Source organism: Xenopus laevis, chromosome 6L (genome assembly GCF_017654675.1).
Source record: "Xenopus laevis strain J_2021 chromosome 6L, Xenopus_laevis_v10.1, whole genome shotgun sequence".
Classification (NCBI taxonomy): domain Eukaryota; kingdom Metazoa; phylum Chordata; class Amphibia; order Anura; family Pipidae; genus Xenopus; species Xenopus laevis.
The window spans coordinates 20,847,670-20,863,818 of record NC_054381.1 but is presented as its reverse complement, the minus strand read 5'-3'; the positions used below and the strand labels follow the sequence as shown (position 1 = coordinate 20,863,818).

The window sequence follows — 16,149 nt, the reverse complement described above, 5'->3', positions numbered from 1 at the left end:
CTGATGAGCTGAGATATAACAGGAGCTGAGCTGGCACTTTATTAATTAATACCGAAAAGATAAATATGCTAATCTGGAATGTGGCTTAAGGAAACAAATGGAATTTAATATTCTTAACACAAAGAAAAAGCGTGAAACATTTAGGCCCCATAAGCCCCAGAAAAAAACGCAGCATACAGCACTTACAGTGTTAACGCTGGTGCCTGTAGATCCCTCATTAGCTCCCAATAGATCTCATTATCCGAACAGGAATGTGTCAGCATTTTGTAATTTATTACTAATTAAACATAAAACTTCTACTACAAATAGAAAAAAATGTAAAAAAAACATAAATATTTGAGAATTAAAAGTTGTTAGGCCACCTGCAACTTTTTAAATTAGCCCTGGCATGTGTAACCTGTACCACAAGACGTTGACCTGGTGCTCTTTCAGAAGGCAACAAAGAGCCTTAGGCAGGGACCCAAGGTCCAATAAATACCCTTAGTAAAAGTTGTACATTTACTTTGACTTCTGGGATCTCCCAGATTTTTGACCTGCAGAACTCCATCAGTTGTTTAACCACCTTCAGTCCCCCAAAGATGTTTTAAATGTGCAGTTTGACAGTTACACTGGTTTTACCCATTCTCTTGCCTGCAAGTGAAAAGTTAGGATTAACTAAAAGACAAGGCACTTCCTTGTGGTCCTTTTGCTAAAACAACACAAGCAGATCCATAATCTCTCTTCTCCAAAGGCATTTTCTGTAAACCAGGGCTCCCTATGAGCCATATTCAAATTAAAAAGAGTTGGAAAGCAATTCAAGTATGAAAACAAGTTCCTGTGGGTGCCAAATAAAGGATATGGTTGGCGATTTGGTAGCCCTTTGAGCATTGGCAGCTTATAGGATGATCTGTTTGGCCATAAACCTGCTTTTTATGCAACCAAAAACTTGCCTCTAAGCCTGGAATTAAAAAATAAGCACATGCTTTGAGGTTACTGGGAACAACATCCAAGGGGTTGGTGAGCAAGATAATGCTCACATGCCTCTAGTTGGGGACCACTGCTCTAAGCTATGGTAACATGCAATCAGGGACAAAGAGAAGAAAATACAATGGGCCAGTGAAATACAGGAGAAGAAAGGCTTGGCTGGTTGAACCTAGAAGGTGAAGCGCTATATCTAAAGCAGCATAGGACTGTTGCCCATGGCAAGTGGAACAGTGACGTTCATGGTCGCCATCAGGGGGTCACAGGGGGGACAGTCCTCCCTTGCACGGAGAATTCTCAGCAGTAAGGGGGGCCCAGCCACGCCGCAGTTAACTGGATTGCCGGGCCCCTTCATTGGTGTCAGTGGTAATTCTGATTGGCTGTGTCCCGTGCGTACGTGTGACATCAGCACGGGCGCAACTCTATTAAAGCTGCGGCTTCAGGCAGAAGAAAGAGGACGCATTTCAAGAAGGACCTGCTTCCTGGAGACGGCGGAACTTCCTGGAGACGGTGATGACACGGAAGACAGCGCCAGAGGAAGAAGACCCCACAGACGGAGAAGAAGAGGAAGTCGCCACTGGAGAAGCAGTTGCCATGTGAGGACGTGGAACAGAGAACTCAGTTGATCCACATCTATAGTGCCACTGACTACCAATGCAGGCCACTGACCACCAATGCGGGCCACTGACCACCAATGCGGGCCACTGACCACCAATGCGGGCCACTGACCACCAATGCGGGCCACTGATCACCAATGCCGGCCACTGATCACCAATGCCGGCCACTGACCACCAATGCGGGCCACTGATCACCAATGCAGGCCCCTGACCCCCAGCGTTCTGGGAGATGCCAAGAAGCTACGTTGGTGGCCAGGGGTCACAAAAAAAAAAAACCTGATGGCCAGGCCCCTCTGCGAGTCAGGGGACCCATGGAGGGTCAGAGGGCTTACACAACGCCATGCAGTCACACAACGGCCGTGTGACCTTTTTACTGGTGGGAGGGGTGTGGTTAGGGGAGGGCGTGGTTAGGGAAGGTGTGGCGAGGGGGGGTCCATAAGATTTTGTTGTGTGGGACCCCTATCAAAAACCAACGACGGGTGACAAACTTGTTTATCTAGTAAATATGAGTATTTCATAGACAACAAATACTGGGTGGATCCTGAACTCCTTTGGGCTGATAAGCCGTTGGTATTTTACTTCCCGAATGGAAGTGCGTCAAAGATCTCTGAGGACACAAAAAGTCCAAGTAATTGGTATTTCTTTTGTGCAAAGCATATTCAATTGAATTCTTATCAGTCTGCTCCTCTTCTGCGTTCCTCGGTAGAATATATAGCCATGAGTGCTTACCCAGCCTTTCATGTTTTAGCCACACATTGTTTGAAGCTGAATAGACTCTACCCTTTAATTTTCACTCAATTACAGAAGAAGAAAAAAATCATTTCACATTTTCTACATAAGCTGGAATGGAAATGACTCAGAACTGTCAGCAATATCTCTCGGAGAAAAGATTAGCTTTGCAGTGATTAGAAAATAGGTGTCAGCTTTGACACTTGCATTCCATCCCAAATCAGAGCATTCTGGAAGGAGAATGTTAAGGGACGTCAGGCAGGGGCCTTGGAAGGCTCGGCTGTCATGCTTGGAACTATCTCTGCCTTGCTTTGTATTCAAAAGCTGCTCCGCGAATGTCAAAGGTTCCCGATTTAAACTCACTGACAAGGAAAAGCAGAATACTTGGAGAATATATTATTAGCAACTATGAACTTGTCTTTGGTAACAGGTCAGCTTGACAGTTCATTTACGGGCAGCGAAATAAAAAAAGGCTTCCGTGTAAATTAAAAATATGTAAATCTAAAACGAATACAGTTACGAATTTAATCATCTCGACTACAAAATAGTGTAACTGCATTGTTTTCCCTCAGAATGACAACTTCAGAAACCTCCATCGTATTATCTTCCATTTGCACTGTAATTATATGCTCTTTATTTGACGAGAAATGCAACAGCTTCGAATACCTTCCGCTCATTCCACAATGCCTTTTATAATAATAAATCGAATGATGAGATTATTAAGCAACATTAAGGGGCCGATTCACTAAGGGTCGAATATCGAGGGTTAATTCACCCTCGATATTCGACTAGGAATTAAAATCCTTCGACTTCGAATATCGAAGTCGAAGGATTTAGCGCACATAGTTCGATCGAATGATCGAAGGATAATTCCTTCGAATCGAACAATTCGAAGGATTTTAATCTAACGATCGAAGGAATATCCTTCGATCAAAAAAAGTTAGGCAAGCCTATGGGGACCTTCCCCATAGGCTAACATTGACTTCGGTAGCTTTTAGATGGCGAACTAGGGGTTCTTTTTTAAAGAGACAGTACTTCGACTATCGAATGGTCGAATAGTCGAACGATTTTTACTACGAATCCTTCGATTCGAAGTTGAAGTCGAAGTAGCCCATTCGATGGTCGAAGTAGCCCAAAAAAAACTTCATAATTCGAAGTTTTTTACCTTCGAATCCTTCACTCGAAGTTAGTAAATCGGCCCCAAAGTATCAAGGTTTATAGGCACAAGGCTTGGGTGTACCTTTTTTTTAAAGGGTCGCTAGCCTACCCCTGAATGTAGGTTTAAGAAAAATTGGCCTCAAGGAGAAGGAAAGCTACCGAGGCAGTTTATTGCCAATAGATTAACCACAAAAGTGCAAGCTAGAATGCTAAATTTATTCTGTAGAATGCTTGTTTAGGATTGCAGCTGCTTATTAGCTTAGTATGAAATCATTTTCTGTCTGAGTCTCTCCCTACTCACTCATAGTTCTGGGCTCAGATTACATCAGGGAGGGGAGGAGGGGGAAGGGAGGGGGAAAGAAGCAAACTGAGCATGCTCAAGCCCAAGCCCTGGAGGTATAAGATGAAAACAGGAAGTCTGGTACAGAAGCCCATGTGTACACAATAGAAGGAAAGAAATACAGTGTTGCTTTTGACAGAGGACTCAGAGCAGCATTACTTTGAGGGTTTAGGGCAGGGACACACAGTTAGATTCGGGGAGATTAGTCGCCCAGCGACAAATCTCCTCTTGTTTGGGGTGACTAATCTCCCCGAACTGCCTTGCCTCTGGCTAGAACGAAAATCAACGGCGGTATGGAACTCGGAACGCTTCATTTTCCAAAGTTTTTGTGAGGCAATGGCCGACTGTGCCACCTATGCTGAGTAGAGCAGAGTAGCATTAAATAACTATACCAGTTGTAAATGTTTTCATAAATGAAAATGAATTTATCTGGGAGTGTATTCATTTATTAAAATAATATGCATAATTTGGTTATCTACTGCATTGTCACGAATAGGTTAATATTCAGTTGGACGCTGCCCTATGTGATATCGGCAGTGGGAACATGCAGACACCCATGTTCGCCAAATCTGAATCCTTCTGAGAAATACCTAATCCTGGACAATCCTGAACCCGATATTTGAAAGCAAAAAAATCCTTCACCTCAAATATAATTCCAATTAGCCTTCAGTATGGACTTAGACAATTATAAAGGGGAGCATATACATATTTTTACATTAAGTTAGGGCCCCCTTTATAACCATTGTTCCAGGTACCCCTAAAGGTCCAGGCCCACAGTTTGGGAACCTTTGTCTTAGCGTCTTCCAAGGGTTTGGCCCTTTGTCTTCCAAGAGTGGGAGTTTGGGAGTTTAGTCTCACCATTCAGGGACAAACAATATGATCCAGAGTCCTTACATTAGTATTCCAGTTGCTAGGGAATACATGTTTCCTTCACAAATGCTGCACATTGTACTTTGACTTTTTCCCTAAGATTCCGTGGCGGCAGCCTCCCATCAGACCATGCTTTTGGCACTCTCAGCATTCCCCTGATCCAAACTGAGGGAGGTTGAGATTCTTTAGCAAATTTGCCAGCAGCTGTGTCTTGTTTCCTGGAAACTCAGCTTCAGACTGAATCCCATCTGGAGAGACAAATCATGTGATTGACTGCCCGCAACTGAGATTTTATCAGTGTAACTACTTGAGCGTCTTGGCAAGGCTTTCTACAGCTCCTGCCATCAGACTCCACTGCATCGTATTTTTCCCACCACCATGGCTGCTCATCATTTTCCTGCTAGGTATTTAGCACAACCACTTGTATTGCATTAAGCATGGAAATGAAACGCTTCACATGTGGTTACAGATATTTGGCTTGTACATTTCTCTACCTCAAATATTGTTGCTGGGGTACGGAGAGGGGAGAGCAGTGCTATATCCACATCTATAGGGCTGTCCTTCTGCTGGGCACAAGGTATTGGATAAGGGAAGTCAAGTAAATTCTCAGCAACCTTCCAATAAACATTAACACGTTTAAAAGAGAAGGAAAGGCTTGGTACACTTGGGGGTGCCAAATGTTAGGCACCCCCAAGTGATTGTATATACTTACCTGAAACCCCAGGCTGGTGCTCCTAAGAGGAGAAAACTGCACCAGCCCAGGTGTTATACCAGTGAGCACCATGGAAAGATCCTCTTCCATTGTCTTCTTCCTTCAAATTTGCAGGCGCAATTGAACAAAATAGCCGACTTTTTAGTTAAAGTTCGGCTTTTCGTTCTACTGCGCATGGGCAGCCGCGCAAAGGAAAAGAGGAATTCTCCTTTAAATTATTTTAAGGCTATTTATAAATGAAATTGCAGCTGGAAGCAGTTTGTATGTGCTTTACTATTGCCTTCTTGGTTTAACTACAGACAGTGTATCAGAAACCATCTCTCCTCTGGCCAAAACTATAATTCCCACAATGCCTTGCACACTTCTCTGCAGCTGTTAATCACAGCACATGCACGGCACTCTGGGAATTGGAGTCTTGGCAGGAAGAGAGCGGACTATGGATACATCGTTAAGAGGGAGAAGTCAGGGAAAGGAGGGGAGGGAGTTATATAAGAATTTAAATTCAACCATTTAGTCAATGTATATTGGAAAGTTGCTAAGAATTATATTTTCTGTATGCAGTTTTTGGGCAGTTGATGGGATTCTGGGAATTGTCATCCAAGAACAGCTGGTGGGAAGCAACTTGGAAATCCCCATTATAAATGCAAAATATAAACTTTGAATAAACCTGATGAGTGCCATGCTCTGTTTTTTTTCTACAATGATTATTCCAGGACAGTGTTCGATAATAAATAGAATTATTTCGTAAAAGGTGAATTTTTCGGCATTTCGGATTTTTTCTCTAAAGATTCATTTTTTTACTTCTGTAAAACTTCGAGATTTATTAAAGGGATACTGTCATGGGAAAAAATGTTTTTTTCAAAATGAATCAGTTAATAGTGCTGCTCCAGCAGAATTCTGCACTGAAATCCATTTCTCAAAAGACATCTGACATGGGGCTAGACATATTGTCAATTTCCCAGCTGCCCCAAGTCATGTGACTTGTGCTCTGATAAACTTCAATCACTCTTTACTGCTGTACTGCAAGTTGGAGTGATATCGCCCCCCTCCCTTTTCCCCCCAGCAGCCAAACAAAAGAAAAATGGGAAGGTAACCAGATAACAGCTCCCTGACACAAGATAACAGCTGCCTGGTAGATCTAAGAACAACACTCAATAGTAAAAACCCATGTCCCACTGAGACACATTCAGTTACATTGAGAAGGAAAAACAGCAGCCTGCCAGAAAGCATTTCTCTCCTAAAGTGCAGGCACAAGTCACATGACCAGAGGCAGCTGGGAAATTGACAAAATGTCTAGCCCCATGTCAGATTTCAAAATTGAATATAAAAAAATCTGTTTGCTCTTTTGAGAAATGGATTTCAGTGCAGAATTCTGCTGGAGTAGCACTATTAACTGATGCGTTTTGAAAAAAAACATGATTCCGATGACAGAATCCCTTTAAGTTTTAAAATTTTAGTCCTGCCTGGTGCACTCAAAACCAACAAACAACTGCCTGGGTGCTGGTGAAAATTTAAATGCATCAACACGAACAAAACCGTACTCCAAGCACTTTGTTGGTGAAAAAACAAAGATTTATTTCAACGTTTTGGCTCCATCACTCAGGCCTTCACTTCCTGAAGATGGAAGTGAAGGCCCGAGTGATGACATACACACACAGACACACACACACACCACACCCTTACATATATTATTTCATAAGTATTGAAGAGATCAGTCATTTTGTACACAAAGGAAAGCACATAAGCACAGAGAAGTAATGTGCAGGGGAAATGAGCAGAGACATCTCTCAGTCATAACAAAGGGTAATAAAAAGTGTAATCCCGCTTGTTTGGAATAATATTAAATTGTAGCTGTGTTGGTTTGAGAATAGAAATAATAATAGAAATAATGCGGCGGCGCTCCCAAAAGGATCATAAATGAGAATAAAAGTCAAAATGATGGGTGAAACGCTTGAGAGGAAACTGACACTGAATATCTGCCGGCAAGGGAAATGTGATGGAGAACTGGCACGGACGCATAGGAAAACAACACAATATTAGAGTTTCATACAAGTATAAGGGGCAGCTAGAAATAAGGGGGATACCTCCCAGAAACCTGGCCAGTACATTAGCAGACAAAGGACCCTGCTGGAGGTTCTGAACCAGAGAACGGAAAGTTTGGAATTATGTTCATTGTGTTCACACATTAGGGATGTGGGGGTCGCCCCCAAACCTGCCAGGCAAGTTCAGGACAACCAATTAGCCCCAGAGGTGGGCTACAGATCGTATTTTCTGCCAACTCAACTGCTCCCTAACCTAGTGTTGGAGTGGCCCACTGGGACACCAGGAAAACTCCTGAGGGGCCCAAGTGTCAAGGAGCCCTCCTGCTTCTAAACATTTGGTCTGTTTCATGGTCCTTACCTACTTCTGAATGGGAACAAAGAGGCTAAATAGATACAGCCATATAAACGGTCATGGCAGGACGGGTTGGGCTTGGATTGAAAAATGACCACAGACTAGTCTATGTATTATTTGAATTGTATGATCCTGTCTGATACATATATAAATCAGTCCAAATCCCACAAGTAGGTCGGGTTCAGGCTGACCAATTGCCCCAAGAGGAAAAATACGGGTGGGTGGCAGAGTTCACTGCCACCTTGTTGCTCCCTCAATTCCTCTGGACCATGAAAAGCCCTACAAATGATGGGACAGCACTTGTTTGTATACGTTTTTATACTTGCGCTTGCCCTACCACCTCCGGGGGCTGGGCAGACATGGGCATATAAATCAACACATCTGGCCACGTCGCATTATTGTGGGTTCAGGTTGGATGCAGGTCAAATATTTTTCAATCAGCAAATCACTAGTCCACAACAGTGAGAGCGCCATACTTGGTACAGAGAATATTCTGTACATTGGCTACCCTGACAGATACAAGGGCACCCGAACCAGCTCCAAACACACTCGTAAAATCAACAGAGCAAAGAAGAACGGCTTCCCCATCCCCATTTACCCCTCATCTGATGGAGAGGTCATTCTCAAACATCACTGTATAGCAATACTGGCTACAGGTTTGTAAATGTCACAATGAGATTCTTATTTATTAATGCAAATTTTACATAAATGTTTCCACTAAAATGACTGAAGGAACAAAAGGTTGTACAAATATTTCTACTTGCAGGAATTAAACACACTGTTTACTGCAGTGCTTTGGGAATAAACAGAGGGAATTGATATTGTACCCAGGAGGTACCTTACAGGGAACATCTATGTTAGCAGTTTCATTTCAGTTTCATTTACCTGCCCTTGAATGGTCAGTAAATATATGCAATGGGATGTACAATGGAAATACATGGCCTGGGTAATGCTAACTTGCTTCATGTAATGGGGTCATTAAATTAATACTACAGTGCCATCTAGTGGTGATCAGCAAAGGATGCGCTAATGGCTGTGTATTCCAACCAAGCAAGCAAAATGGCAGCTCACACAATATAAAAGGTTGTGTGCAATTTATAACCTCTGCTTTGCCTATGTTGTTGGGCACGCATAACTAAATGAATGTTACTAAACAGTAAAGTTCAGCTATTTGCTCTGCAAGTTCCAAAACCATTTCTCTTTTTTTTTTCCCCTTCTGACCAGAGCTGACATATCCGTGATAAAGGCAGGTTAACTGGCAACTGGTAGAATGGAATAGGGAGCTTGGCCCGGGGCAAGGACTCGTGTGAATGATGTATAACCTCTGTAAAAGCATTGCGGAAATGTGTAAGGGCTATATAAATAACAAATAATAAAAAAAGGCCCTATATGTTCACCACAATTGAAGTTCTATAAATGAAACATAACAGGGCTAAAAGCCATGCACACAATCTCATTCTCATTCTTTATTGCAGAATGTGCTATTAATGCAGTTGCTGCAGTTATTCTATGTGCAAATCAAATAAATGCAATTAGGAATAAAGAGTTTAATTGTGCCCGTGTAGCCCGTCTATCCGTTATATGGAATGGTGAATGGCGGAACTAGGGGTCGGGGCCCAAATATTGTTTCCCATCCTACCCTTTAATATTGCCCTTTAATAATGTGAAGTTTCTTCCTACAGTAGAAAACATTAATAATAAAATGATGCACAATTGCATCTAAATCATTATTTGGGTTCTCTGGTAAGGGTTGCCTTAATAAATGGACAAAGTATGCATTTGCCAAGGGCCCAGCTATTCTTGGAGTAAACTGTGGCTCTGTTAACTTTCCCTAGTCTCTTAACCCTGTCCGTCCTGCCTCATGCCCATCTGAGTCTCTCCCTTTGAGCAGTACCCCTTACTCAACCCAGTCCATCCTCAGGATTGCATCAACCGGGGTGGTTAATGATGCACAGTGTGGGAGGGAGGTGTTTGTAGGATGAGAAGGGTGTGGACTCACTGGTCTCTGGTCTCACTGGTCTGAACTTACTTGATAGAAGAGCGATAGAGTAGGGAGATGCCAATGAGTTGGCTTGGCAGGGTGCGGGGGGGCCTCACCAATTTAATCTCTACTCAGGACCCACCAAGGCCTTAAAACAGGGATCCCCTCACCACTTTAGAATATATGCTTGTCATCTGAGAGGGAATCCTGGATCATTGCCTAGTGTAACATATCTTTTCACCTTGTGGATCTCTGCTTAGGACTCTGACTCATTAGTGTTGTGTATGTAAAGGCAGATTTCTTATATTTTGTTTTTATTTTGTTTTATATTTAAGTAAATTTATTATGATAATGTTAGAGCATTATGTGTAAAATAATATGCTTTATACATGTTTCAGGACATTTTGTAATATTTGAGTCTTGCATGAATATTGTATGTTTTAAAATGCAATAAAAATTATCGATATAAAAAAAAAAAAAACAGGGATCCCCTACGTTTTTTACCCATGAGCCACATTCAAGTGTAAAAAAAAGTTTGGGAGCAACACAGGCATGAAATAAAGTCCCTGGGGATGCCAAATAAGGGCTGTGAATGGCTATTTGGTAGACCTATATGGAAAGGTTACAAGAGGCTCTGTTTGGCAGCATGTCTGGTTTTTACACAACAAAAACTTGCCTTCAAGCCTGGAATTCAAAAATAATCACCTGCTTTAAGGCCACTGAGGGCAACATCCAAGGGGTTAAGCTCCCCATAGACGCAACGATTCTACTTGCCCAACGACCGATTTTAGGGAAGTCCGACCAATCCTTCGAAATGATCGTGCGGTTAGTGGTATTCGAACGATTGTACATCTTACGATTTTTCGGCCGACATCTGTCAGGAAATTGATCGGCCAGGTCAAAAAATCTTTGTCGGTCCCAGTGCAATCTATCTATGTTTGCAGGGCCAAGCAGGCAGCTCCCCTTTGTTTTCCTGGCAAATTGGTCTTTTTAGTTGATGGTCAATTCGTACGATCGTTCTGAGAAGATCATGGTCTCACGATCAGGATCTGATCTTTTAAAAATCTCAACGTCTATGGCCAGCTTTAGAGAGCCACATGTTGCTTAAGAGCCAATGGTTGGGGATCACTGCCTTAAAACAGCCTTGCCCCCGATATTCTGATATTCTGTCTTACAAAAAATTGGGGGCAGAAGATATTATTAAGTCAATTTTAATATAAATGATGAGCCACTAAGATATAGTCATACAGTGAGGAAAAATTAACAATCTGAAAGGGGAGGAAAGCATTAGTAGTATGAATAATGCAATGTTATCTATAATAATGTACGATAATGGCATACAATTTAATCCAGCACTTATTCTGGTACCAATCATATTTCACATTATGTACAGTAGAAGTAAGCCGCTATTGTTCATTCATCAAGCTAAGAAGCAATAACTATAGACAATTTACAGGAGCAGCAGATGTTTGGGGATCTCAGATGCTGTGCAAACTGGGCTCAGCTCCACTAACTCCATATTTAAAGCATTAGAATGCTCATTCCTTCCTCCCCTGATCACTAGATTACTGGGTATGAAGGTAATGAAGCCACAAAAGTAGTGTGGTATGGTACAGTTACTCCCCATGATGGTGCCAATGCACTGCAATATTGTTATTCAGCCTGGAATGATGAGGCTTGGATATTTTTGGGGAGCAGAGTGTGAGTTAACTGCTACATGACTCGGTAGAAATAATTTACATAAACATTCCATGTTTCCATGACGCGGAGAGCTTTATTTTTGTTGCTGAATGAAAATGTTGCTTTCCAGGTCTTGAGAAGCCTCTACAGAAGACCATCCAGGCTTTATTAAGTGGCACAACTTTTTGGACAGATGTGGTCTGAGGAGGCTTGGATATTTTGGGGGAGCAGACTGTGAGATGAGTGCTACATGCCTGTGTAGAAATATCCAAAAGTACGTTTCCATGTCACTGAGACCTTTCCTTTTATTCACTGTAAGTAGGGTTGCCACCTTTTCCCGAAAAAAATACCGGCCTTCCTATATATTAATCTTTTTTCCCTATTAATAACATTGGGATGTACCATCATTTTTACCGGCCAGGTGGCAACCGTAACTGTAAGAGAATGTTGCTTTACAAGTCTTGAGAAGTCTCTACAGAAGATCATCCAAGCTTTATTTAGTGGCACACTTTCAAGGACAGATGTGGTCTTCTCACGTTGGGATTTGCCAGCCACACTGATACATGATACAAGTCCTGACCAGATACTGATTGCAGAGGATGTCCTTTTGGCCCACCCACTGGCAAATAACCTGCCAAACTCATTAAGGGTGGCTACATCAGCAGACAAAATTAGCCCATGTATGATCATCTTCAGAAAAATGTTGCCCAACTTTTCTTTTAGATTTATACTCTCACATTACAGTGATGGCACAAAAAGAATAACTTGTGGTCCACAGCCAGCCCCAATGTCTTCAGACAAGTTCAATGAAGTTAAAAGTTACAGTTATCTGATAGACCCACATATGTATATATACAATGATGTTCCAGAAGGACCCATTGGCCATAAACTGGACTGCCAATGTTTAAAATCTCTAGACCAGGGGTACCCAACATTTTTTACCCATGAGCCACACTCAAATGTAAAAAAAAATTGGAAAGCAACATAAGTAAGCAAAAAGTTCCTGGGGTGCCAGATATGGGCTGCGATTGGCTATTTGGTAGCCCTGATGTGGACTGGCAGCCTACAGGAGACTCTGTTTGGCAGTACACCTGGTTTTTATGCAACCAAAACTTGCCTCCAAGCACTTGCTTTAAGGCCACCAAGGGGTCGGAAAGCAACATGTTGCTCACGATTCTGGAGTGCCAAAGGTTGCCTTCTCTTCTTAGTACCTATCAAGCCTGCCATGATATACACACTGGATAGTGCCAGTAGAAAGAATGGCATCTCTTATTTTTCTGACCTTAACAACACTCTATAGAATATCAATTACAACTGTTTCACTGCTCAAAATAATGGTAAAAAAAAAAAAAAGACACCCCGAAAAAGATTTAATTTAGCAAACTGATTCTTATGGCTGTAACACTAAAGATCACTGGCTTTGTAGTATGTAGTTATGATAATTCCAAGATCCCATTGTTTTTCCATTGGAAGTGGAATTGCTCTATGTTTATCAGTGCATTTAGCAGAATGGGAATGTCAGGACGGCATAAATTAGAAATTGTGAACATTATTGTGCGACCTGCTAGGAAATAGCATGTCATTTGCATTGTTCAGCAGCACTCTGTAAGAAATGATATGCTAACAACCCCCTTCGGCGGAAGCAAAAGCACACACAACAAATCAAGGAGGCAGGGCCAGCTCTGGCCCACTTACAATTAGAAGTTTCAGCTGTAATATGTTCAGATGCTAATCCTAACTCAAGGCTTTAACAGCAAACTTCATTGAACCCATCTGTGCTGGTAGGATAAGCGAGTTCTGCAGCTGCAAATATCACCACCAGAACTACATAAAGATTCTCACCTCACTTCCAGCTCAATATGGCAGAGTGCGGAGGATTCTCACCTCCCTGCCACCTCAGTATGGCAGAGTGCCAATCTCTGCATGCCCAAAATGGATAAATAAGTTGAGGAGTCAGGCCATCAATGGATAATTCAGCTGCTTATATTGCCCCATGAGCAGTTTCTTTTCAATGCACCCAAAATTGCTTAATTATGCTTTGTACAGGTGGAGAACATACCTATGCCCCTGACTGGAATTCAATCTAGGACCCCAGTACAGGTGGAGAACATACCTACTTCCATGGCTGGAATTGGACATGGGACCCTGGTACAGACTGAGAACATGCCTCCACCCCTGGCTGGAATTGGACATGGGACCCTGGTACAGACTGAGAACATGCCTCCACCCCTGGCTGGAATTGGACCTGGGACCCTGGTACCGATTGAGAACATGCCTTGCTCCTCCTGGTTGGAATTAAACCTGGGATCCCAATACAGGTGGAGTACATACCTATGCCCTTGGCTGGAACGGAAACAGGGACTTCAGTAAAGGTGAAAAACATACCTACGTCCCTGGCTGGAACTGAGCCTGGGACCCTGAAAAAGGCTGAGAACATGCCTACGCCCAGGGCAGCCATCAGGGGGGAGAGTTGTAGGGGGTCCCGAGGGTAAGGGGGGCCCGGCCACGCCACACTTACTTGATTAGCCGGACCCCCCATCTTTCTGAGAGCTTCTGACTTCAGGAAGGCATGGAAGTTTAAGGGGCCCTGGTCACCAATTTTCTTACAATGTGGGGGGGGGGGGGGCTGGGACCCTGAGAAAGGCTGAGAACATACCTACACCCCTGGCTGGAATTGGACCTGGGACTCCAGAACAGATTGAGAACATACCTATGCCCCTGTCTGGCACTGAACCTGGGATCCCAGTGAAGACTGAGAACATACAATGTGCCCCTGGGTGGAATTAAACCTGGGATCCCACTACAGGTGGAGTACATACCTATGCCCTTTGTTGGAACAAAGGGCATAGGGACTTCAGTACAGGTGAAGAACATACCTACGTCCCTGGCTGGAATTGATTCTGGGACCCCAGCAATGCTAACCACTGTGACACTTGATAAAACTGGGTTAGTGGAATATTATCCAACATATCCTTTTATAAATGATGCAATATGTTCAGGTAACATGATGTCATACTGACAGTACAAATGGTCTCTCGGAATGTGTGCATTAGCTTGAGTTCTCTCTCCTTGCCAGTACAGTAAAACAGTTTGTTGGTTCATACTGGAAGTATAAAATATCTATGACACAAAGGAAAGTAAACGGCATGCACACATGCAAGCATTCCCGAAGACAGAGCTGTGTATCTTAGTTAAGGTTAAATAATGCATCGCAATTCACATGGGAGGCAACTAACAAGGCTTTTGTCTAGGAAATTTCCTGTCATGTACATAAGAGGTTTCTTCCCGTCAGTCATTTGTAGTTGGCTAATAGGGACTGATGAGGCTCCATCGCAACTGCACATCACACGGAGGAGTCGGCTTGTCATGCATGGATATTGTGCAATAAATATTGAGAGAGAAGGACCATAAATAAAATAATGGCGAGGCCACAGAAAGCCTGTTGGGTATAACTTCTTTGTAATTCTCATACATACACAGCATTGTATCAATACAGAATATCTGCTTATTAAACACAATAACATTCATAGTCACAGTAAATGTAAACAAGAGAGAAAGGGCGCAATTCAGTGTGTAGGTAAAAAATCTATTCTCCAAAAGGCTCCAGAATTCAGGATTCCCAGAATGGACATTTCTATTACGTGAAAGCATCATGGCTCATGGACTCAAAAATGTAGCAAAACCCAAATATCCAACTTCGGCAAAGTTAATTCTGGTTAATTCTAAGCCACTTTCCAATATGTATTCATTAGAATATTGCAATGATTATAAAGGATTTTGAGTGTTGGTATAAAGTCTGTAAAGCGCTGCAGATATGCTGGTTATAGATTAGCAAGTAGGGTTGCTTCAAGTGCAGGTATGGAACCCTTTATCCTGAAAACTCTGAACCTGTTATCCATAATGCTTGGGTCCGGTTATCCAGAATGCTTGGGACCTGTTATCCAGAATTCTCGGGACATGGGGTTCTGGACAATGGATCTTTCTGTAATTTGGATCTACTAGAAAATCATGTAAACATTAAATAACCCCAATAGGCTGGTTTTGCCTCCAATAAGGATTAATTATATCTTAGTTGGGGTAAAGTACAAGCTACTGTTTTATTGTTACAGAGAAAAAGAAAATCATTTTTAAAAATTTGGATTATTTGGATAAAACGGAGTATACGGAAGACGGCATTTCTGTAATTCTGAGCTTTCTGGATAACGGAGTTTGCAGATAACGGATCCCATACCTGTACATGATACCTTATGATTACAGGGAAAAAATGGTTGGACCAAGCGGTTTCACAAAATAGCACACTGTGGAAATGGAATAGCCATCATTTGAAGCTTTATGGATTATGGGTTTCCAGATAATAAATCCTGAATCAAATCAAATCCTAGAGCGTAGATCATTAAACCTTTCTGTGCAATTCAGATGATAGTTTACAAGAAACAAAGAGCAATGTTGGGGACTTTCTTGGTGCGATTAACTAGTGAAAAACATTGATACCCCAGGAAGGTTTAATTTAACACATGTATGGCACAAGTAAGGTGTGGCGTCTCCTAGACCTAAAGAATTACAGATGAAGGAAAGGCATATTTACTTGGGGGTGCCAAAAGTTAGGCATCTACAAGTGATCGCATTTACTTACCGAACATCCCCGGGCCGGTGCTCCTACCAGGAGAAAACTGCACTGGTCCAGGGTTTCATCCAGTGAGCACCACAA

At 42.4% G+C, this 16,149-nt stretch overlaps 1 protein-coding gene across 10 annotated transcripts in view; it reads right to left on the bottom strand.

Annotated features, from left to right (window-relative positions):
* Positions 1 to 16,149, bottom strand: part of pard3.L (par-3 family cell polarity regulator L homeolog) — a 417,717-nt gene that overhangs the window by 127,959 nt on the left and 273,609 nt on the right. The gene's annotated exons all lie outside the window — the stretch shown is intronic.